Here is a 25,705-nt window from a genome sequence, read left to right as displayed (position 1 = left end):
CGATTCAGGTTCGCATACACCTCAGGCAATAATCAAGATATTATTACATTTGACGGTCATTTTTTAATATAGTTTAAAGCCAAGCTTCCCATAATTCCTATTTAGAACCTCTTACCTATGTCATTGTTACCTCAATGGCCATTAGTATTTTCTCTCCAGCACTGAGCAGATGTCCAGAACCATGAGACAGGGTGGGTAACACAGCCTCCTGGACCTTTGCCCTCGGCGGCAGAGAACATTGTCTATCCTTCTGACTATACAGTCCCCTATTATAACTACACTCCTTTTAGGCCATCGATGGTTTCATTTGTAGTGGCGCGATGGCCAGCTTGCCTTTAGAGACAACATCCCTGATTCTAGTCCATGAAAGATGCAAAAAACTTGAACTCGTTGCTGAATTCCATGGTCTGAAGACCATTCACTCCAAACTTGCCGATTCCCTGAATCTACCTGTCTCGCAGTCACACCTAACTGAGCCTGACTACAGACCAAATGATGATGTGCACCAAAGGGATATGGCTTTCTCCTGAACAAATGTTAAAGGTAGCTTCCAACCTCCTTGATGTGTCACAATCAGCTCTGCTCAATTTACTCTGAGGCAAAGCTCCTCAAGTCGCAGACTCTTCCTACAAATGTGGTTGCAACAGATTGCATAGGATTTCAGGAGCATCTACATGGGGTAGCTGAGACACATTCCCTTTCCGTGCATCTTTATTGTGTTAACTAAATTTACTTTTCTGAATTAAGTCATACTTTTCATCCACACCAACTACCTCACTCTTCAATCACCCGGCTTGTAACTCGATACATTCAAGCAGCACACAGACACTTCTGAATAGGTAGTTTCAGCCCTGGTCAAGTTCAGAAAGCAGTTTAAATTAGCTGCATTGAAATTTCAAACATCATCATCTCTGTCTCAACTGAGCTTCTGATTAAACCCTCATTTGTGCACTTTTTAAAATCCATACTTGACTAATTCAAAGTTATTCTGATCACACATTTCATGTTCCAATTCTTTGTATATTTCAACTCATCCAACGCTCTGCTGTCCTTTCCAAAATCATACCAAATCCCTTTCACCGGTGATCAGTTTGTTCAGTGGCTTACATTGATAAACGGTCCGGCAGTTCCTCAGTTTTAAAATTCAAACTCTTGTGATCGAGCCCCTCCATTTACGGAGCCCTACAATTAATCATATCGACCTGTCCATTCCCATAATGCATCAAATTATTCCCTTTTCCTCAATTATTCAATTTTATCATTGGAAAGATATTGCAGATGTCATTGATTGTTTTCTGGAGATTGTGCTCTGCCCTGATACATACATTCTTGAAGGACAGTGATTTTGTGACCAAACTCTGGATGAGGTGTGGGAACTGTAGTTGCAGTGCATCTGGGCTGCTAAGATGACCAACAAATGGAGCAGAGGCTGCAGAGAATGCAGGCATTGTAAAAAGTGAGGAGGGTGGTGGGGCTCGGTTCAATCACACAAAGAATGGTTAACGAAACTACACCTATCCCTGTCTAGAGTTTTAGTCAGCTCTGACTCAACAAGGGATGGCCACAGAGCTTTGTCACATATTTCAACATGTACTAGAGGCCCAGACCAGGGTGAAGATGCTGCTGTCATTGGCCGGTAAGGTCGCAGTTTCATTGAAATTCTATAAAACTGAAATCATCAGTCAGGAACGGGTGACACATCCATGATCCCAGTATGCTGTCCATTGATGTATCCACAAGATGACGGAGACCATCTATGTCATGTGAGGTGAATGTATACTTGTGTCCCTGAGCAGGAAGAAACAGGATGAGAAGCCAAATACTTTTCCCAGGATTTGGGATTCTCGATGCACTGCGTGGCTCTGCCAGGAACATCAACTAAATGGGGAGACGTACAGGAAATTAAAGAACACACATTCCAAAAACGTTTTCTGTTATGCAAATTCACGGACATGGCATGCCACTGGCTAGTTGCCATTGAGAAGGCGATGGTTAGCTGCTATTACGTATAGTTCCTGTATGGCCATGCACAATACATTAAGGCAGTAAATATCCACTATCCTGATAGCAGCATCAATGCCTTCATTTCCAAATAAGTCAAGCATTCCTAACGTTGTCTGACATCCACAGGGAACCAGAGGGTGCCTTCTCGGAGCTGAAGTCTTCCCCCTCGAAAGATGTTTCATAACATCAACTCCATCACCACCCGACCGCCAAACAAACATGTGAAAATAGCAAGTGCATACCGAGATCAATGGATTCAGCAGGAACATCGTGGTGGAGCCGACCATCAGTGTGATGAAGTAACGTCTCTATTTCATGAACCAAATGGAGCAAAGCCACCAGCAGATGTTGCAGCAGGTGTTCTGATTGATGGTGCACTGCTGCAGACTTCATATCATCGCCATCATGAGGACATGTACTTTGTTACCAGAAATCCGTGGGGCACCTCAGTCGTAGAAGAAAGGGGCAGGGAAGTTGTTTCTTTGGTGCCTTCATACGGGACAGGCAGTCCGAGAGTGCTTAATAAGGCTTGAGTTCCCATTGTGCAACTTTCCTTTCCCAACATGGATCGCTCATTCCCACTGTTACATCCAAATGAGATGCCCCATTACAGCTTCCCCTTGGATAACATCTCTAATAAAAACAACAAGAAATAACTTTGCATTAAGATCTTTACAAAACAACTCATACAATTACACAAACATGATTAAATGATTCACCCTTGTGTATACCATTAAGGTCTGTCCTGTGGCTACCCTCAGCACACCAGGTGCTCCTAAACCATGCATCCCCAGTGACTGCAGCATGGCTGGTGGGAGGTTGCTAACATTACCTGGGAGAGACTGCAAGTTTATTGCAGGACATGATTGATCACCTCTGGGTCTTGAGTGCTCAGATTCGGACTGCTCCAACTTGAAATGGGAGGCAGCAGCCTGGGCAGGCTGATGTGTAACAGCAAGGCACTGGCAGAGTGAAGAGACCACAAATGCCGTCATTCCGAGAGAGGTCAGCAGGTTCGTGCTCCATGAGACATTGCCACTCCCATGGCCTGGAACCTCAGCAATCCTAGTAAGCTGATGGAAACAGATTGCTGGAGTGCTGAGGAAATTTGCATGTCCCTTTAAGGACTGAGATTGCCAGCCATGATGACAACATTCTGAGCCTCAATGGCAGCAAGCATGGATCTCATGAGCGCAGTCTGAGTCTCCACTGCATCACTGAGATGTCAGATGCTCTAGCCTGTGGAAGCTGAGACAATGTCCACGAGACACTGTATCACAGCTGGGTCTGCTAGTGCTATAATAGAGTTAGTGTCCACTTCCAGATGCGACAGCAACGTTCTCATCTGATTCCGGTGAAGCAGAACCTGTCTTTGGGGTTTCACCATTCGCTGATCCAGCACACGATCCTACTTGAGCTGGTCCTCACAAATCTACACTTCGTATGTGCGTCTGTCCATGGTTGTATGGAATTATTACGATTTGCAAAGATCTGTGGGGACTAAGTTCATTCTTCACATTGAGGACATACTCTGTTCTGTGGCGTGGCACTAACACCATGCTAAATGGGATATATTTCAATCAGGTGAAGCAGCTCAGTCTGCGTAACCATGAGACTCTGTGGACCATCAGAAACGTGGGAATTGGCTCAAAAACAAACTGTAATCTCATAGTGCAACATATTCCTCAACCTACCATGACCATCAAACCAGGGGATCAACTATGGTTGAATGAAGAGTGCAGTTGGTAATTCAAAGGCAGCACCACGCATAGATAAAATGATGTATCAACCTGTTGAAGCTGGAAGACAGGACGATTTGCATTCTAGGCACCGTAAGCAGCAGTTGATAGACAGAGCAAAGCAACTCAACAACCAAAGGATGAGATCTAAGGTCTGCAGTACTGCCACCTCCAGTCGTCAATGATGGTGATCAATTGAACAGCTCATCTGAGGAGGAGGCTCCTGAAATATTCCCATGTACAATGATGGGGGAAATCCAGCATGTCATTGCATAAGATACGGCTGAATCATTTGCAAAAGTTTTCAGCCGGCAGTGTGAGTGGATGATCAATGTCGGACTCCTCCGGTCATCTCTGGCTTCACAGAAGCCAACCTTCAGCCAATTCGTTTGACTCCACGTAATATCAATAACCATCTAAAGGCAATGGATGCTGCAAAGGCTATGGGTCCTGATGATATCTATGAGAAATAGTGCTCCAGAAATTGCTGCGGACTTGGCCAAGTCGAACCAGTACAGCTACAATAGTGACACATATCCAACAAAATGGAAAATTTACCAGTAATGAACACAACCAGCCAGACAAATCCAACTCACCCATTCGGCCGACACTCCATCATCGATTCAGTGATGGAATTGTCATCAACAGTGTTATCAAGCCGCGGTTGCTCAGCAATAAACTGCTTACTCACACTTACTTTGGCTTCCGTGAGTATCGCTCGGCTATTGATTTCATAATAGGTTTCATATAAACATGGAAAATTAAGGAGCGGGATTCTATTTGTGAAGTGAGAATGACTTACTTTGACATCAAGGCAGCATTTGACCGAATGTGGCATCAAGGAACCCCTGCAATACTGTAATCAATGGGAATCGGGGGAAGACAATCCGCAGAATGGTGTCATTACTAACACAAATGTAAGTGGTTGTGGATGTTGGAAGTTAATCACCTTAGTTCAAGGACATCAGTGCAGGGTTTCCTCAAGGATGTGCCTGAAGCCCATTCATGTTCAGCTGCTTCATTCATGACTATCCCTCCAACCTAATGTCAGAAGTGGGTATGATCTATCATGATTGCACAATTTTTAGCACCATTATGGTCTTCTCAGATCCTGGAGCAGTCCATGTGCAAATGCAGCAAGACAAGGACAATGTCCAGGCTTGGGCAGACAAATGGTAAGCATCATTTGTGCTACAGAAATGCCTGGCAATGACGATCTCCAACAAGAGAGAAACTAAACAACACCTCCTAACATTCATTTGCACATTTGCAGTACCATCGCCGAACACCCCACTAGCAGCATCCAGCCGTTTACCATTGCCCATAAACTGAACGGATTTTCCATGTGAATATCATGACCACAGACCAGCTCAGAGGCTAGGAATCCTGCACCAAGTGCCTCACCTCCTGGCTACCAAAAGCCTGTCCACCATCTACAGGTCACAAGTCAGGAGGGTGATGGTGTACTCTCCACTTGCATGGATGACTACAACAACGACAAAAGTCAAGAAGCTTGACAGCGCCCAGGATAAAGAAGTCCTCTTGATTTGCACTCCATTGATAAATATTAACTCCCTCCACCACTGATGCACAGTGACAGCAGTGTCTACCATCTACGAGATGAACTGTAGGAACTCAGCAAAACTCCTTAGACAGAATGTCCAAATACACGACCACTACCAGGGAAGTGTAGGGAAGTGGTTGCATGTGAGACAAGGGAAGTGGTTGCATGTGAACACCATCACCAGGAAGTTCCCTTGAAGCCACACACCCCATTGGCTTTGAAATATTTCAACGTTGCTTCACAGTCGCTGGGTCAAAATCCTGGAAAAAACCCTCTAACAGCACTGTGGGTGTACCTGCACCATTTGGACAACAGCGTTCGTTGGCTTGGAAGGTACTGTCTATGGAACCTTGGTGAATAGCTGAAGTGCATATGATAAATGGTCCACACTGATGCTTCAGTTTGTCGGGGATGAATCGAGTGAATGCCTCTCGAATGTGTGCCAATTAAGCGGGATGCTTTGCCCTGAATGGTGTCAAGCTTCTTGAGTATTATGGGAGCTGCATCATCCAGGCAAGTGGGCAGTATTTCATTGCACTGCTGACTTGTACCTTGTTGATGATGGGGCGGCTTTGGGGAGCTTGGAGCTGAGTTACTCGCTGCTGGATTTCTGGCCACTGGCCTGCTTTGAAAGTCACAGTATTTATTTTGTTCGTCCAGGTCAGGTTATTGTCAACAATAACCACGAGGATGTTAAAAGTGGCTCATTCAGTGATGATAATGTCATTGAACATGTGCTTGTGTGTCCATGTATGCTGAGTTCCTCTGTGTTTCTGTTTATAGGCCTGCCTGTTTATGTGAATGTTTGTGCTTGACTCTGTGTGTCAGGGTGTATGTATGTGTGTGAGAAAGAGAGCTCTGGTGTTTGAGTGTGTGTGTGTGTACGTGTGTGTTGTGTGTGTGTGTGTGTGTGTGCGTATGACAGAGTATGTGCAGACATATGAGTGTTTCTGTAATTTTCTATACATGTGTGTGTATGTTCCTGTGTGTGTGTTTGTCTGTGTCTGTAAGAATGCGTGTGTGCATTGGTGTGCATGGTTGTATGACTATGTGAGTGATTGCTAATGTTTGAGTGTGTAAGTGTGATTTTGTGTGTGTGTGAGAGAGGGAGAGAGAGAGAGCAACAGAGAGAGAGAGATAATGTGTGTAAGTGAAACCGTGATTGTATTTATGTACTTGAAAAATGTGTGTGTGTATTTGAGAGCTTAATTTTGTGAGGATATTTATGAATGTGAGTGCATGTGTGTGTGTGTGTATGCAAGTATGTGTGCCTATGCAAATGTTTCTCTCTGTGTGTGACTGCAATTATGTGAATTTCCATATGTGCATGTGGGTGTGTGTTTTTTGTGTGTGAGAGAATGTTATCTGACCTAGTGGGTGGCTGAATATGTGTGTGGCACTGTGCGTCTCTTTGTGAGAGTGTATGTGAGTGTATGTTTGTGTGTCTGAGTGTGTGTGTGTGGGCTTGTGGATGTGTGCATGGCTGTACTTTTCTATTTTTGTGTGCGAGCGTCTGTCTGTGAATTTCTTTGTTTTTATGTGTTGTGTGCATGTGTGTGCATGTGTGCGCGTGTGAAAGTGAGTTAGTTTGTGTCTGAGATATTGTGGGTGTGTGTTTATATTTCCGTGAGTGTGTCTATGTGTGTGTTCATGTGCCTGCGCCTACGTGCCTGTTAATGCATACTTGTGAGTTTGTGTTTCTGAGTGTGTGTCTGTGGCTTGTGAAAGCGAGAGTGTGTATGTGCTTTTCAGTGTTTGCCTGCGTGTATATGTGAGTGTGATTAAGAGTTTATGCACTTCTGTGTGTGCATCTAATTGCGAATGCCTGTGTTTATGTGTGTTCCTGTGAGTAATTGCTTGTGCATACTTGTTAGTGTGTGTGTTTGCATGTGTGCGTTTTCTCTGTGTGTGTATGCATGAGTGTGTGTGTGTTAGAGTACTTAATTGTTACAAGAACTTTTGTGCATGTGAATGTACTATTGTATGTGTGCGTGTATGTGAGAGAGAAAATGTTTGTGTATGATGGAGAGTGCTTTTGTATTTGCATGTGAGAGTGTGTGTGTGCATGTTAGTTTTTAGTTGTATGGTTTTTTTTGATGAAGGGTCTGTGTAAGTGTTTGCGCTTTTGCGTGCTTTTCTGCATGTATGTGACTGCGAGTGTGGGTGTTTGCTTATGTGCATGTACGTGTGTGTGTGTGTGTGTGTGTAGGTGGGTTTACATGTGTGTGTCACTGTGTACCTCTGTTTGAGAGTTCATGTGAGTGTGTGTTTGTGTGTTTGGCTGTGTTTTTTGGGGCTTATGAAGGTCTGGTTGTTTCTATGATTTTCCACGTGTGGTGCATGCATATGGAGAGTGTCTGTGAGTTTTTGTGCTTCTATTTGTGAACCTAATTGTGAATGCGTGTGTGTGAAGGTTTCAGTGTGTTCTGGCATATATGTGCTTGTGAGTAGGTGTGGCAGAGGGTGTGTGCCTGTGTTTATGTCTGCCTGTCTCTTTTGTGTGTGTGTGTATGTGTGTGTGTATGTTTGTTTATGTGAGTGTGTGTGTGTGTGTCTATGTGTATGAATTTATGTGTGCCTGCATGCCTGTGTATCTGTTTCTCTACATGTGTGCGTTTCTGGTTGTTTTTCTGGGTGTGTATATCTATGTGATTTCCTGCCAGTGTGAGCGTCTGCCTGTGATTTTTGCTGTGTGTTTGTGCGCGTATGTGTGTATGTTTGTGGGTATGTGTTCCCACGTGCGCACGTGTACACATGTTTCAGTGAGTATGTGTGTGTGTGTGTGTTTGTGTGTGTGTGCATGATTATGCCTGTCTGTGTCTGCTTGTGCCTGTGTGTGTCTGTGTTCCTGTCTGTTTGTTTTTATTCATTCACGAGACGTGGGACTCACTGGCTGGGCCAACATTTTTTGTCTATCCCTGGTGGACTTTGAGAGGGTGGCAGTGAGGTGCATTCTTTAACCGCTGTAGTCCATGCATTGCAGATACACCTACAGTGCTGTTACGTATGGAGTAGCAGGATTTTGACCCAGCAACAGCGAAGGGACAGTAATATAATTCCTGATCTGGATGGTCAGTGAACTGAAAGGGAACTTTTAGGTGATTGTGTTGCCAAGTATTTCCTGCCCATGTCCTTCTAGATGGTAGTGGCCGTGGGTTTTCAAAGTGCTGTCTAAGGGGCTTGGTGAATCCTTGCATTGCATATTGTTGATGGTACACATGGTTGCTATTTTGTGTTGGTGGTGGAGAGTATGAATAGTTGCAGAGTGGGTGCCAGTCAAGCAGGCTGCTTTGTCTTGGATGGTGTTATCTTCTCGACTGTTGTGGGAGTTCTACTGTAAGTGTGTGATTAACTATGTGTGTCAGGGTGCGTGGATTTGTGTGTGTCTGTATGTAGGAAAGCTGTGTATGTGTACTTGAGAGAGTGTCTGTTTGCATCTGTGTGTTAGTGTGTGCACATGTGGGTGTGGCAAGTTTGTTTATGTATGTGTGTGTGTGTTTGTGTGTGTGTGTGTGTGTGTAAAAGTGTATGTGTGAGTGTGTGTGAGTGCTTAAATGTGCAGGAGTCTGTGTGCATGTGAATTTGTGCATGTTTGTGTTTGTGTGTACATGTGTGTTTCTGTGTGTTATTGGCAGTGAGCATTCGTACGTGTGTGTTATTGTGTATATGAGATTGTATGTTATTGTATGTTTCAGTGTCTGACTGAGATTGTGCATGTCTGTGTATGTGAAAGTATGTGCATCTGAGATTTTCCATATTTTTGTGTGTGCTTGTGTGAGTCTGTATATATTATTTTGAGTGATATGTGAAGGTGTGTGTTTTTGTGTGGTTCTGTGCATGGGAGTGCATCTTTCTGTGTATGTCTGTGTAGGCATGCATGTTAATCTGCGCGAGCAGTTCAGTGTGCGATCGTGTTTGTGTGTGTGTGTGTGTGTGTGTCTAAGTTTGTTTGAGGGGATTATCTGTGAGTATTTACATGAGTGATTGTACCTGTGTGCCTGTGTGTTGGAGAGTGTGTGCGGCATGCGTCTTTGTGTATATGTTTCGTATGCATTTGAGTGTGTGTTTTTGTGTGTTTGTGTGTGTGGGCGGTCATGTGTGTGTGTTTGAAGGAGAGACATTACGTACATGTGCATGTGTGCTTCTGTGCATGGTTGTATATTTCTTTGTGTGTATGTGTGTGTGCTTGCGTTTGCGAGTGTGCAACACCGTGCACTTGTGTTTATGTGTTTGCTTGCCTGTGTGTGTGAGTGTGTGTCTGTGATGTTCTGTGTGAATGCAGGTGCGTGTGTGTGTTTGTGTGTGTGTGTGTGTGTATGTTTGTGTGTGCGGTTTTCTTTTAATCGATACCGAAATGCCGCTCTCGAACGCTGGACCCTCATTTATTGTCCATCAGTAGTTGCGTTTGAGAAGGTGGTGAGCTGCCTTCTTGAGCCGTTGCAGCCCATGTGTTGTTGGTACATCCACAATGTTATTAAGATGGAAGTTCTCGGATTGTAACCTAGAGACATTGAAGGAGCAGCGGTATAATTCCTAGTCGGGATTGTCAGTGGCTTGGAAGGGAACTGGCAGTGTGTGGTGTTACCACCCATCTACTCCACTTGTCCTTCTGGATGATTGTCATCATGGGTTTTGAAGGAACTGCCTAAGAAGCCTTGGTGAATTCCTGCAGTGCATATTGAAGATGAAACGCATTCCTTCTACTGTGCAGTGAGTGAATGTTTGTGGATGTGGTGCCAATCAAAGTGGCTGCTTTGTCCTGGGCCGTGCAAGCATCCCGAATGTTGTGAGAGCAGCTGACTATGTTTTTAACCTTGTGTGTCAGGGATGTTTATTTTATGTCTGTCTGTATGTGAGAATGTTTCTGTGTCTGTGTGTGTGACAGAGTGTGTTTCTGTGTCCCGTTACCTGTTTTTTACTATGTGCATTTCTGTGCGCGAGTTTGTTTGTGTGTGTCTGAGTGAGTATGTTAATGCTTAAGCATCTGAGAATCTGTGAGCATTTGAACGTGTGTGTGTTTGTGTGTGCTCCTGTGGATATTTGTGCCTGCCTAACACGGACGATTGGATGAGCTCTCTTTCCTTTCTCTACTCTGGCTCAATGTGTAAAATTTGTGATTCAGGTTTTGTGTTTCTGGTGGTGTGTCGGTTTGGAGTGTTATCCAAACTCCCACCTGACCCTTTTGGCTTCCCCATTCCTTGTGATTTCCGCTCCTGTTAAATGGGCGCTATAAACCAGTTGGATATATTGAGGGGAGATTTGGAAATTTTTCATAACAGGAACGTTAAAGTTCAGGCAATGGAATTCGGGCACCATTGTCTTACGACAAGGATACAGTTTATGACGGAAAAGAAAAAAAAAAACGCTAACTGACAATGCCTAATCATTCTGTAACAGATTATTTCTGCATGCCCAGAATGTATTTAATCTAGGAAAATAGGAGGAATCTGAGGGAAGAGATTGCAGTCTATCAGATAGACGAATCTTGCTCAGAAGTCACCCCAGGCTGAAAAATGGCCCAATTGTTTTTAATTGTTATTAATTTTTAATCAAAATTCTAAGTGTATCTTAAATTTCGAAAAAACAACTTGTTTTATGATTTTTTCTGCGTGTTTTCAGAGTAAATATTTGTTGATTTTTGTATTCCTGGTTTTGTAATAATTGAATGTGTATGCATTCATATGAATTTCAAATTTACAACGAAGTCTGTTTTGTGATTGCCCTTACATATTGGAGCATTGGAGGCATTAACCACTCCTCGGAAATTCGCCTTCTTCCAGTCATTGGAAGAAAACGGAACGGGGAGAAATTATTGCATATCCCTCCTTTGTCTGTAACACACCTTTCAGTCCTCCCAGTGACCGGTGGCTTCCCGTCACTCCTGACTCCTCCATTAACCCCATGGGTCCTCCACTTAAACTCTTACTCGCATTTAACATTTGTGTCCCTCCATCCCATTACTTTGGCTCCTCAGTCACTCTTCCCTCCCCTCGCTCCTCACCAGGTGTTTGTATTTCCTAATCAATCCTTTTATCCATTCTATCACATATCATCACGTATGTTCCTTCAGGCCCATTCAATATATCACACATGCAGTCTCGCAATTGAAAATATCAACAGCTCCTGAACAAACTGATAACTTCTTCCCTTGCCTGACATCTAACTTAATTGTTTATTTTCATTCCTTACAGTGAACCTAATCTCAATTCTGATCCTGAAGTGGAAAAACTGTGGCCTCACCAAATGTGTCACTTGCTACCTGGTGGCCATGGGAGGGGCGGATCTGCTAGTTATTATCCTGGACCTGATACTGAGACACATTCCGATTGTTTTGTACGATCAGTTTCTTTTCGTGTATTCCATCCGTGTCTGTAATATCCACGCCCTTCTGCTTTTTGCAGCCACTGATTGTTCTGTCTGGTTCACTGTCACTTTCACCTTTGACCGATTTGTGGCCATTTGTTGCCCAAAGCTGAAAAGTAAATATTGCAACGAGAAAGTGGCGGTTGTGGTTCTGGGAACAGTGACTGTGCTGAGCTGTTTAAAGAACATTATCTGGTATTTTATGTTCACAGATCGGTATTGGCTGATGAACGAACCCTGGTTTTGTGAGGTCACATTCGATGTTCAGTTCTCTCTGTTCTGGACAATAATCGAGTTCCTCCATTACATTCTTACCCCTTGTGTTCCATTTGTCCTGATTTTGCTGCTCAATGTCCTCACCGTCAGACACGTTTTAGTAAGCAGCAGAGCCCGCAGGAGACTCCGGGCTCACCACAGTGGGGAGGGTTGCAGAGACATAAAGATGGAGACACGAAGGAAATCCATAATATTACTGTTTGTGATCTCGGCCAATTTTATCCTGTTATGGTCAACGTTCATGGTTTATTCTATATGGAGGCGGATGTTAGATTTGGGGTATCACTCTTTCCATTTAGATTATTTTGTTCAGGAATTGGGCTTCATGCTGCAGCTCCTGAGCTGCTGCACTAACACCGCCATTTACGCTGTGACACAGACTTTATTCAGAGAGCATTTGAAAAATGTGCTGAAATATCCCTTTGCTCTAATTCTTCAATTCAATCAATAATGGGAAGAACACAATTACTGAAAGTTCCCATTGCCCAGCTGTATTCCTATCATGGATACCCTTCAGCAATTTGACAGAGGAACCCGCCTTCTATTAACATTAAGCTCCCATTGGCCCGTCTGCCATTCCATCATTGATATCACACGCTGAATGAACTTAAAGAAGCATCATCTAGCATGCCTGCCCTCCCATTGGCAGGGTTGCCAGTCCCACATGGATGCACCTCACTGATCTGACCAGAAACCACACATCCTTACATCTCTGCCCTCCCATTCTGTCCACCATGGCAACAATCACTGATTGGAAAGAAGTATACACACATTTGAATCCCTGCCCTCCAATTCGCCCGCCAGTCTGACAGTTATCGTTATCTGTCAGTGATGGAACAGAAATCTTCTCATAATGTTCCCTCAGACTTGACTGGGCAGGAAAACAGAACTCCCCATACCTCTCTTGGTCCATTGCTCGTCTTCCTGTTTATCATTGTTATCCTTGACTGTTTGGACAGAAATCCCACCACATATGTCATCTGTTCTCACATTGGATGGCTTTCCTTCCATCATGGATGATCCTGATTTATTGGTCAGGAGCAAAATAATCATCTTAAAATGCCTTCACTCTCATTGGCCAGCCTGCCTGTCCATCATCACTCTCCCTCACTGATGGGAAAGAAATTAAACAGTTCTGCTAACAACATTGTCCTCCCTTTGGCTGGGCTGAAAACCAACATGGATGTCCCTCACTGGTTGCGCATAAATCCCACATTGTAACATCCCCACACTCAGAATGGAAGGACTGCCTGTCGGTCATCCCGTTCGGTCAGACTCAATGGACAGAAAAAAAAAATAACTGCCACCTAATAGCTCTGACATTCCATTGCACGGGCTGCCTGTCCATCATTGCTAGCAATCACTGATTGTGCAGTGTCCCACTAAATAGGATATCTGCCCTCCCTTTGGTGGGAGCAGTTGATGGAACAGTGTGAGAGCAACATAGAGGGGCATGTGTGCAGGACGGGGGACATAGAAAGACAGAGTGAGAGGCTGAAAGAGACACTGGGACTGTGGAGCAGAGGGGAGAGAAAGAGAGAGAGAGAGTAAGAGAGAGAGAGAGTGAGAGAGAGTGAGAGTGGTAGAGGGTGAGAGAGAGAGAGGGAGGGAGAGAGGCAGAGACAGAGGTAGAGAGAGAGAGATAGTGACAATACAATTGTGTGAGAAAGGCAGAGAGAGAGAGAAAAAAAGAGGGAGACAGAAAGTTTGAGATGGACCAAGAGAGAGCAGTAGAGAAAGAAAGAGAGAGACAAGGGGACAGAGACAGACAGACAGTGGGAGAAAGACAGACAGAGAGGGAGGCAAGGAGACAGAGATACAGAGGTACAGAGAGAGACAGAGAGAATTGGAGAGAGAGAGAAAGAGTGAGGGAGAGAGAGAGAGAGAGAGAAAGACGGAGGGAGAGAGTCAGGGAAGGTGGAAGCCGTTGATGGAACAGTGAGAGAACGACATAGAGGGGAACACAAGTAGGATGGAGGACAGAGAGAGACAGAGCGAGAGGCTGAAAGAGATGCAGGGACCATGGGACAGAGGGGAGGGACACAGAGAGACAGGGGGAGAGAGAGAGAAGGAGAGAGAGGGAAAGAGAGAGACATAGAGTGAGTGCGAGAGAGAGAGAGAGAGAGAGAGGTGCAGAGAGAGCCACAGAGGAAAATATAGAGGCAGAGAAGCAGACAGGAAGACATGGTGACACACAGACAGAAGGGAAGAGAGAGTGAGGCAGAGAGACAGACAGTATGAGGGAGACATAGGGAGACAGAGAGATTGAGTGAAGAAGACAGAGAGTGATAAAGAGGGAGAAGGAAATTGAGAGGGGGGCCAAGAGACAAAAGTGAGTGGTCGAGCAAGAGAGAGAGAGAGAGGGAGGGGCAGGGAGAGAAAGTAAGGGAGAGAGAGCAAGACAGACAGAAAGAGAGGGAGAGAGAGTGGGAAGCAAAGAGAGGGAGAGAGGGGACAATACGATAGAGTGAGAATGACAGAGAGAGAGAGACGGACAGAAAGAGAGAGGGACAGAGAGACAAAGAGAGAGTGAGAGAGAGAGTGAGAGAGAGATAAAAGCAAAAGACTGCAGATGCAGGAAATCTGGACAAAAATACATAGCTCGGAAAATTCAACAGGTCTGACAGCATTTGCGGAGACACATACAGTTAACGTTTCGAGTCCATATGACACTTCATCAAAACTAAGGAAAAAAAGAAAGATGAGGTGAAATATAAGCAGGTTCAGGGGGGTGCGACAGGGAAAGCTGTATAGAGGGCCAGTGATAAGTGGAGGCAAAGAAGAGATTGCAGGAGATGTCATAGACAAAAGACAAAGGGGTGTTGAAGGTAATGATATTAGCTAAGGAATATGAAAATGGTGACAGTAAGGGTAGAAAGCTGGACGAGCAAGAGCCCAAATGGGGGTAGGGTGGGGGAAGGGATCAAAATAGGTTAAAATATGGAGATAAAACAATGGATGGAAATAAATTTAAAAATGGTAGATATAGATGGGAAAAGAAAAATATATAAAAAATACATGGTAAAAATTATATATTATTGGAAAAAGGGGGATCAGAAGGCGGGTGGGGATGGAGGAGAGAGTTCATGATCTGAAGCTGTTGAACTCAATGTTAAGGCCAGAAGGCTGCAAAGTGCTTAATCGGAAGATGAGGTGCTGTTCCTCTAGTTTGCCTTAACCTTCACTGGAATATTGCAGCAGGCCAAGGATGGACATGTGGGCATGAGAGCAGGGTGGAGTGTTGAAATGGCAAGCGACAGGGAGGTCTGGGTCATGCTTGCTGACAGACGAAAGGTGTTCTGCAAAGCGGTCACCCAGTCTGCGTTTGGTCTCTCCAATGTAGAGGAGACCGCATTGGGAGCAGCGAATGCAGTAGACTAAATTGACGGAAGTGCAGGTGAAGTGCTGCTTCACTTGAAAGGAGTGCTTGTGCCCTTGGACGGTGAGGAGGGCAACTAGGGATAATGAATTAAATAAAAATGATAGACAGAGAGACTGCTAGAGAGAGCGAGAGAGATAGAGTGTGAGACAGAAATAGTGAAAGGGAGTGTGGGGTTCGGAGAGAGAGAGAGGGAGAGAGACCGACAGGGAGAGAGAGAGAGAGAGAGAGAGAGAGAGAGAAAGCGAGAGAGAGAGAGAGAGAGAGAGAGACAGAGAGAAACAGAACCACAGAGACACAGAGGGAGTCTGATTTACAGGGAATGAGAGACTGTGGCAGACAGAAAGTGAGGTCAACAACACACAGTGAGGGAGAGATAGACAGGGAAAGAGCGATGGAGGCAGTGGGATAAAAATTGTGCTAGACGGAGAGAGAGATATAAAGTGTCACGGAGAGAGAGAATGAAAGAGGGACTCTGATCTGCAGAAGAGCGAGAGAGAGAGATGGACACTGCAAGATGTAGTGAGAGACAGAGATAAAGAGCGAGAGAGACAGAGATAAAGAGCGAGAGAGACAGAGATAAAGAGCGAGAGAGACAGAGATAAAGAGCGAGAGAGACAGAGAAAGAGTGAGAGAGAGGGCCTGATCTACAGAGATTGAGGGAGACATTAGTACACAGGAATAAAGATGATAACTGGCAGTCAGTGGGAGAGATAGACAGATAGAAACTGTTTGAGAGACCGAGTGAGAAACACTGTGAGTTATAGATAGACAGAGAGAAAGAGAGCAAGAGAGTGAGTGAGTGAGAGAGAGAGACAGACAGAGAGAGAGAGGGAGAGAGAGATAGGGACATAGAGGAAGACGGAGACCGAGAGAGCGAGACAGAGAGAGAGGGAAAGAGGGAGAGAACGACAGAGAGAGAGAGATAAAAAGTAAGGCAGAAAGAGCAAGGGGGAGCAAAAGAGAGATAGAGAGGGGGGTTGTGGAGTGAGAGAGTTACAGACTTGCAGAGCGAGAGAGATGCAGAGAGAGACAGGGAGACAGAGGGACAGAGAAAGAAAGACAGGGAGATAACGAGATCAGGGGAGACAGAGAGAGAGACAGAGGCAGGGAGTGATAAAGAGAGGGAGAGACAGAGAGGAAATGAGAAAGTATGAGAAGGGCAGATAGAGAGGGAGAAGTAGAGAAATTGTGTGATTTCTGAGCATGGGAGAAAGAGGGAGAAAGAAATAGAGTGGGACTGGGAGAAATAGAGTGAGGGAGAAAGAAATGGAGGCATGAGTGGGAGGAGGGAGACCGACAAAAAGTGAGATAGTATGAGACAGAGAGAGAGAGACAGAGTGCCAGATAGAGAGCAAGAAGGAGACAGAGAGTGCGACAGAGAGATGGGAAATTTGAGAGGGAGACAGAGAGAGTGAGTGACAGAGAGAGGTAAACAGACGCAGGGGGAGCAAGAGGTAGACAAAGAGAGATAGGGTGTGTTAGACATTGTGTGTGAGAATGAGAGACATAGGGTGCTAGTGGCAGCAGGAGCGAGAGTTGGAGAGAGTGAGAGACCGAGAAATAGAGAGACAGAGAGAGAGATAGAGAGTGAGAGAGAGAGGGAGTAAGAGATGGAGAGAGAGACACAGAGAGGGAAATATACAATCACATAGACAGAGAATCAGAGGCAGGCAGGCAGATATATAAACAAACAGAGAGAGAAAGAGACTGGCAGAAAGAGAGAGTGAGAGAGACGATGGAGAAGTTACAGAGAGGGGGAGAGAGAGAGAGCCCGAATCAGATAGGGTGACAAGGACAGTTAGAGAGGAATACTGGCAGAGGCAGAGTGGGGAAGATGGGTTGAGGGAGGGATAGGCAGAGAGGCATGACAGGAAGAGATACGGAGAGACAAAAGGAGAGAGAGAGTGTGAGGGAGTGATAGAGAGAGGTACTGTGAGAGAGTTTAAGTTAGACCGAGAGAGAGAGAGAGATGTTGCAAAGTAAGAGAGGGGTCTGAGATACAGAGAGAGAGAGGAGGAAATAGAGAGAGAGAGAGACTGAGAGAGAGAGAGACAGAGAGAGATTAAGAGAGACAGAGAGAGAGAGGGACAGAGAGAGATAGCGAGAGACAGAGGGAGATAAAAAGAGATAGGGAGACAGAGAGAGGGAGAGAGGCAGAGACACAGACAGAGTGGAGAGAAATCGGCAGAGAGAGTGAGACAGACTGAGCGATACAGAAAGAGAGCTGGACCGAGGGAGAGCAATCGAGTCAGAGAGAGAGAGAGAGAGAGGGAGACAGAGGGCGAGAAAGAGAGACAGAGAGAGGGAGACCGAAACAGAGTGGGATAGGGAGAGCGTGTCACTGTAAAAGGGAGACAAATGGAGCCTAAGATAGGCAGGGAGAGCTAGAATGAGACCACAGAGATTAACGGAGAGAGAGTGAGATGCTGACAGAAATAGATAGCCATGCGGCCAGCGGGAGAGAGAGAAAGAGACAGAGAGATAGAATGCCCAAGAGGTAGAAGGAGCGAGCAAGGTTGAGGGAGAGCGAGAGACAGAGAGAGAGTGCGAGCGAGAGATAGAGTCCGAGAGAGAGAATGCAAGTGAAAGGGAGAAAGAGAGAACCGCAGGAAGATGGAAAGAGTGAGAGGGAGGCAGAGAGAGAGAGAGAGAGAGTGTGTTGAAGGCAGAGAATGTGAGTGACAGAGAAAGATAATTGCCTGGAACAATGAGAATGAGAGACAGAGAGGCCGAAAGACAGAGAGAGATGCACAGAGAGATAGAGAGACATGGATACAGAAAAACGGAGAGCGAAACATAGAGAGACTGGGGCAGAGAGTCAGAGACTGATAGACAAATAGATTGGAGAACAGAAAGAGAAAGAGAGAGGCAGAAAGAGAGAGAGACTGTGAAGGAAGATAGAGGAGTGACAGAGAGAGGGCGAGAGAGAGAGAGAGAGAGACTGAAAGAGAAGAGAGAAGAGAGACAGCGTAAAACCCAGGCAGAGAGAGAGTGACAGGGAAAGTGAGAGAGACAGAGAGGCAGAGACAAAGGGAGATGGAACAAGAGAGAGAGAGAGAGAGAGATGAAGGTGAATGAGGGAGGTGGTGGAGAGATTCGGGGCTGTGAGGGTGGGGCTGAGAGACATGGTGGAGAGAGCGAGAGGGGGGAACGGAGAGAGAGTGTGTGAGAGAGAGAGAGGTGGAAAGTCAGAGAGACAGAATGACAGAGAGAGGAAGGGAGACAGAAAGGGATTGGGAAGGGTGCAGACATAGAGAGCGAGGATGATACAGAGAGCTTGGGAGAGACATACAGAGAGAGGGAGGGGCAGGCAGATAGGGAGAGGTACTACGAAATGCAGAGATAGGGAGAGAGACAGAGACGGTGAGAGACAGGTGGACGGAAGCCGACAGAGAGGGTTAGACTGTGAGACCTTGGGTGACAGAGACGGAAAGTGGTTGGGAGCGATGGGCGATGGAAAGAGGGAGTTAGAGAGATTCCAAGACTCCCAGAGGCAGAGGCCAACGTAGAGACCCTCTTTTCTGATTAGTTGATTTTGCAATTGATGGCCCCTTCACAATCTTTGGGGCACCCCCTCAATATTCTCACCCCACCGCGTCCCCCCAAGGCCACACCGCAAATCCAATAAGTCCAGGACTGCACCATTCGCATTCAGTGCCCTCCAATCCCACTTACCCAATCCCGTAGCCACTCAGTCAAGGCTGCCTCTCTCCCAGCCATTGCCTTCCTCCGAAAGCAATCTGGGCAGCGAATTTCAGACGCCCACCATGGACTGGGAGAAAACGTTTTTGCTCATGTCCCCTCTAATCACCCAACCAATTCAACATAAATCTGTACCTACTGGTAATTGACCTCCCATAATTGGAAACAATTATGTCCTGTCTTCCCTATCTAGGCAACTTATGATCTCGTAAATCTCAATTAACGCACCCCCACCCCATCTATTTCTAGGCAAACCACACTAGCCTATCGCCTCTTTCCTCATGACTGAAATTTTCCAGCCGTGGCAACATTCTTGTAAATATCATCTGTTCTCTGTGCATAACAATTAAGTCCTCCATGATGTGGTGACCAGAACTGTACACAAAATTCCAGCTAAAATCTAGCCTAGCCAGCGTTTTCTACAGTTCCATCATTACATACCCACATTTGTAATCAATACTTCGTTTAATACAAGAAAACATTGAATATGATTTCTTTACCATCTTACCCAAATGTACTGCCACATTCAGAGAGCAGTGGGAATCCCTCATGGGACTTCTCATGGCCTCTACCTCTTTCGATGCCCTCGCATTTTATTGAACATTCCCGTGGTTTGTGCTCCCTCCCCTAATGAATGACCTCACAGTTCTCCAGATTAAATTTCATTTGCCACATTTCGAGCCATTTAACCAATCAATTGATATCACGATACAAACACAGTCCAGGATTTACCGCTTTCAACTGACTGCAGCCTAACCCCCCCACCCAATTCCACCACCCCCCCACCCCTCCCCACTTCCCGCACACCCAATTCTAACTGCTCAGTATAGGATTTTCCCCTCTCCCGTACACTGCATCCCTCCACCCACGATGGCCACCCCTCACCCTGTGACCACTCAGTGAAGCTTTTCCATTCTCCCATTCACTGCATCCTCGACCCGCCCGTCTGCTCAGTCTGGGATTGGCCCTCTACAATCACTCCACCCTATAGAAACTCAGTGCAGTGTTACCCCTCTCCTGTACACTCCCCCATGCCCAGGACCACGTAAATGCTCAGGTCAGGATTGGTGTTGTTTGTACGTTAATAATGAGCAATGAAGCTCCAATCTGAGCACAGTCACCTCTCGCTCTCTCTCATTCTCATTCTCTATCTCTCTCTCTCTCTCTCTCTGTCTCAGCCCTCCTCTCTTTGTACCCATCTAGCTCCTTCATCTTTCATCATCTTGCTTTTGCTCCAGCTCCTGATAAATTCTCTCGATGTCTCTGCCCCTTTGTCTCCCTATCTCGGGATGAAGCTTGACTGAAATGCATTCTGAAGATTTTGCCCTCTCGCAGTTTTAAATAACATCACACAACACTCTTGTCATATTTTGTATTTACAATTGATTTGCGTAGAAAGGTGTTGGGGTGCAGCGGGTTGGCGTGGGGTGGAGGTGGGAGGAGAAAGTGGAAGCAATGAACAATCAGATCTTCATTAAAACTCATTTTGGGCACCAGAGTTACAGCTCCCAGAGGCAGCGATAAGCAGATATCCTTCCCTCATCGCCCCCAACCCAGAAAAAAGACCAAATCCCCTCTCTAAAACTGGGTTGGGGCAGAAAACAGCTGCCAGTCTCCAAATTATACCCCTACACTCCCTGCCTCACCAATGCATTTCATCTATCCAACATGCCATTGATACTAAAACCAAGGAATTATCCAGGCATAACGACAAACCTTTACAGAACCCTGACACCTTTAGAAATTTAATTCCTGACCATCGGATACATTCCACATTCGATGAATGAACTTGTTCTCAGAGTTGCAGTGAAAAACAAGCTGCTGGCGAATTGTGCACAGCAAGGTTCAAAATGCGGAATCACCAGGGACATTGCCACATTGGAGAACGCTACTTGAACATATGGTGTTTTTTTCCACCCCCTCCTGTCTACCTATTCCTCCCTCTGCCCCCCTCTCTCTCTGTTTCGCACATCATCACCTATTTCCCTTTCCTGCTTACTGCATTCTCTCCCTGTATCTCTCTCTCTCTGTATCTCTCGATATCTCTCTCCCTCCATCTCTCTCACCCTCTGTCTCTCCCGCTGCCTCTCCGTCTCTCTCTCCGCCTCTATCTCACCACGTCTCTTCATCCCTCTCCATCTCAGTCTCTCTCTCTGTTTCTTTCTCTCTCTCCGACTCTCTGTCACTTTGATTGATGTCTTTCTGTCTTTGTCCCTCTCTCTCTCTCTCTCCCTGTCCCTCTGTCTCTATCTTGCTCTTCACTCTCTCTCTCTCTCTCTCTTTCTCTCTCTCTATCTCTCTCTCATTTTCTCTCTCTCTCTATCTCTCCCTCTCATTTGCTCCCCAGTCTGCTTCTGCATCACTTCAGTAATGTGGGAAATTAGGCATTCTACACACAGCAATTTCCCACAATAATCACAGTGAAAACAGGCAAGCAGTCCCTCAGTCCCCAGTACAGGTAGAACTCCACCTTCCAACCGGAAAGAAGCTATTGATTGCTTCATGAAACTTTCTGCTATAAATTGCTGATGCAGGTTTCGGGACAGAAAATGGCCCAAATGGATTAAAGGAGAGAGCTGGAAAGATAGAGAAGTTTCATCATCCCCTTCCCTCCCACCAACCTGAAGACCTTCTTTGAACTGAATCACAAAGGCTGATACACATCTCACTGAAATCTCAAGTTCATCGCTCTGTCTGAAAGAGTCAAATATTCCATGGCAATATGTAGCAGCCTTTAGACACAGGCCTCACAATTTCAATTTCAGGCCCTCCATCCCCAGTGTTTCTCAATGAATGAAATGTTTTTAAAAGGCTTCACTGTTGCAGTGCAGGAGATTGTGCAGATCAATTACACACAAGGGTAAATACAGAGTAAATCCCCATCAACACTGTCCCATTAAACACTTCCAGGGCAGAAACAAAACACAGATAGACCCAGACTAAATTTCTCTCCACACCGCCGCAATAGAGACTCCCAGGGGAGGTCCTCCAGGGAGTTAGATAGAGAGGAAATTTTGCTCTACATTTTCCCCATATAACACGATCAGCACGGGGTTATATACAGAGTAAATCTCCTCCACACTTTGCCCATCACACACACCCTGGACAGGTGAAACATGGCGTTGGATACAGAGTAAATCTCCCTTCACGGTGCCCCAAAAATCAGTCCAAGGGCAGGTACATCACGGGGTTAGATGCACAGTGAATCTCCCTCTACACTGCCCTCATCAAGCACAGTCTGGACAGGGAATTGCATGGGGTTAAATAGAGGGTAAAGCTCCCTGTTCACTGCCCCCATCAAAGACACGTTTAACTGTTACATCATGGGGTTAGATAGCAGAGTAAGAATCCCACCACTGTCAGGCAAAAACAATAATAGTCATTTTTTTTTTGGGATTTATTGCACAGTGGAGGAATGGTTGAGTCTGTGCATGTGAGTGTGAGTGTGGGAGGCAGTGGGGGGTGTATGGCAGAAATTCAATTTATGAAGTTATGACAGATTTTCTGAAGGTTTTGATGCAAGAAGAGAAGCTAGGCTTTAAATGCTAAATTTGTAACATGGACGAAGTTTTAGAATTTAAGGCTAGTTTCATTCTTAAATAAGCCAGAGCAGCTTGGATTAAAACGAGGGGTTGATATGTTACACAAAACCAGAAGAAGTTAATAAACAGCGTGTTTCTCTTCCACAAGGTTTACTGGCAAAGTTGGCATTATATTATATATTTTTCTTTGGAGAGGGGAAGACCAACGAAATAGTGAAACAATGTGGATTAGCATTCACAGTCGAACATATGTGGAAAAGAGAAGAGGCTCTATATAAAGACTGGCACTCTAAGCAAAACAATTTTGAGAAAAAAACTTTCAGCCTCTATGCCTCTACTTGCTGACTTCAAGAACTAAAGTTAAGAAAGCTTGGGGCCGGGGCATTCTCCTGAGGAGGAGGGTAAGTTTTCCCTTTCCCTGCTAGCAGCTGGAATGAAGACAAAAGAATCAGAGTGCTAGCGCTGGCTCATACATTGCATGGATCAATCAGCTTGATTTTCATGTGGTCCCACGATATATATTTTTTAATTAATTTATTAGATGCAAACATCGCTGTCTGGGCCAGCATTTATTTCACGCCATAGTTGTCCTTGAACAGGTGTGTGATGAGCTGGCATCTGAAACAGCTGTGGTCCGTATGCTGTTCGTTAACCCACAGCCTTGCTTGGAAGGGCGCTCCTGGATTTTCAACCAGCATCAGTGAAGGAACAGCGATATATTTCCAATTCAATATGGTGAGTGACTTGGAGGGGATATTCCCAGCGGCTGCATTTTAATTATCCACTGCTGTTGTCCTTCTTGATGGTCGTGGTCGTGGGTTAGGAAAGCGCTGCCTCAAAGCCTTATTGAATTCCTGCACCGCATCTCCTAAATGGTACACACTGTTACATCTGGCCATCGACATTGGAGGGAGTGAATGTTGATGGCCGTAGTGTCAGCCAAGTGGGCTGCTTTGTTCTGGACGTTGACCAACTTCTTGAGTGTTGTTGGGGATGCACTCATCCAGGCAAGTGGAGAGTATCTGATCACACCCCGAATGATGCCATGTCGGTGGTGGTCAGGTTTTGGGGTGTAAATTGATGAGATACCCGCCGTAGGATTCTTAGCAGCTGTCCTTGTCTTGAAGCCAAATTATTTTTATGGATTCTCTAGTTGATTTTTCGGTAAATTGTAGCATCTAGAATGTTGATATTGTGGATATATCGATGGAAACACCATTGAAAGCCAAGGGGCATTGTTTGAATTCTGTCTTTTTGGAGGTGGTCAGCGCCTGGCACTTGTGTCCCGCAAACATTTGTTGCGAATTGTAGGATCAAGACTTGTTTTTGCTCAACTTTTGCTGCACGTGGACACGGGCTGTTTCAATATTGGAGAAGTTGAAATGGCGCTGAATATAGTTCGCTGATGATTGCATATCACCACTTCTGCCCTTATGTTGAAAGGAAAGGACTAGCATTGTTGAAGGAGGTGAAGATGTTTCTTCCTAGGGTACTATGCTCATGAGCTCCTGCAGTGATGCCTTGGAACTGTAATGATTGACCTCCAACAACCACAACCTCCATCTTCCTTTGTGCTAGGTATGACAGCAAGCAGCCCAGAATCTCCGCCCCTGCACCGCCCCCCACCCTCCCCCACCCCCCCCCCCCCCCCCCCCCCACCAATACCCACCCCCATCCCACCCCCAACATCTCAATCCCACTCAATCCAGTTATGCTAGGTCTCATTGATGCCATACTCAGTCAAGTGCCACCTTAATATCAGAGCACATTATTGTCGACTCTGTCAATGTGTTCCTGGAAAATTCCACCTCACCCATGGCACATGCATAGTCCCGATCTTCCCCTGACATCTCTGCAACCTGCTGCTCAAATTGAGTGAGAGTTCACGGCTTTGGCATCCCATCTCCCACCTTTGCACTTTCTCTCTCTTTCCCTCCTTTTGTGGACTGTCTACTCTTGTATCAAAACAATTGGATGGTTAGTGAGCACATTGTACATCCCCTGTAAGTGTTTGCTGGGGACAGGGGAGGGGAGCTTAACTCTTTACAAAACCCATTGCTGCACTTTTCTTTGAAGTCTTTCTGTCGGGCATATTGAACCATAGAAAGGTTATGATGCAGGAACAAGCCATTCAGCTCGTCGTGTCTGTGCCAGCTGGAAAAGAGAAAAAAAGCAACTTGTCGCCCATTTCAAACCTACTTTCCAGCACCTACTCAGTAGCCTTGCAGTTTGCAGACTTGAGATGCTTTCCCAGGGAATACATTAATGTGTTGTGCATTCCAACCTCAACCAGCAACTTAGGCAATGGATTGCAAATGCTGAACACATTTCACATGAAAGTGCTTTCCCTCATGTCCCTCTAACCCTTCTAGCAATCACCTAAAATCTGTGTCACTTGTAATTGACCCCTCAGCTCCGGGAAACAAGCCTTTTCCCTCTACCCCTTCTATGCCCTTCATAATTCAGGACACATCAATTAGGTTACCCATTAGCCTCCTCTATTATAAGGAAAACAAACCTATTGTATCCAAACTTTCCTCACTACTGCAATATTCAAGCACTGGCAACATTGTTGCACACTTCCTCTGTACTCTCCTAAGAGCAATGATTTCCTCCCTGTAATGTGATGACCAGAACTGTGCACAAAATTCCAGTCGTGGCCTTATCCACTTACTGTGCCGCTTTCTGGGCCTGTGGACAAGCGGTCCAATGTAATTCACTTCCTCAATCTGTCTCAATATCTTCCCATTTATTCAGTATTCTCTTCATGTATTTTCCCTACCCAAATTCATTACTTCACACTTCTTCCACAGTGAAGTTCATTGACCACTTCTCTGCCCAAACAACCAAAACATCACCTTAATTCCAGAGTCTTCACTATCAACTACACAGACATTTTTTGTGTAGTCTGCAAATTTCACAAACAGACCTATTCGATATAAGTCCGAATCATTAAAATATAAAACAAAGAGCAAGGGCCCCAAGACTGAGCACTGTGGAACACCAGCAGCACCACCTTATATTCTCAAAAATAGCCATCAACCATTATCCTTTGTTTACTGCTACAGATACAATTTTGCATCAGCATAGAAACTTAAAAAATAGGAGTAGGAGAAGGTCATTCTGATCATTG

The sequence above is a fragment of the Carcharodon carcharias genome (genome assembly GCF_017639515.1).
Source record: "Carcharodon carcharias isolate sCarCar2 chromosome 24 unlocalized genomic scaffold, sCarCar2.pri SUPER_24_unloc_5, whole genome shotgun sequence".
NCBI lineage: Eukaryota > Metazoa > Chordata > Chondrichthyes > Lamniformes > Lamnidae > Carcharodon > Carcharodon carcharias.
The sequence above is the reverse complement of the archived record's forward strand: the minus strand, read 5'-3'. Positions refer to the sequence as shown.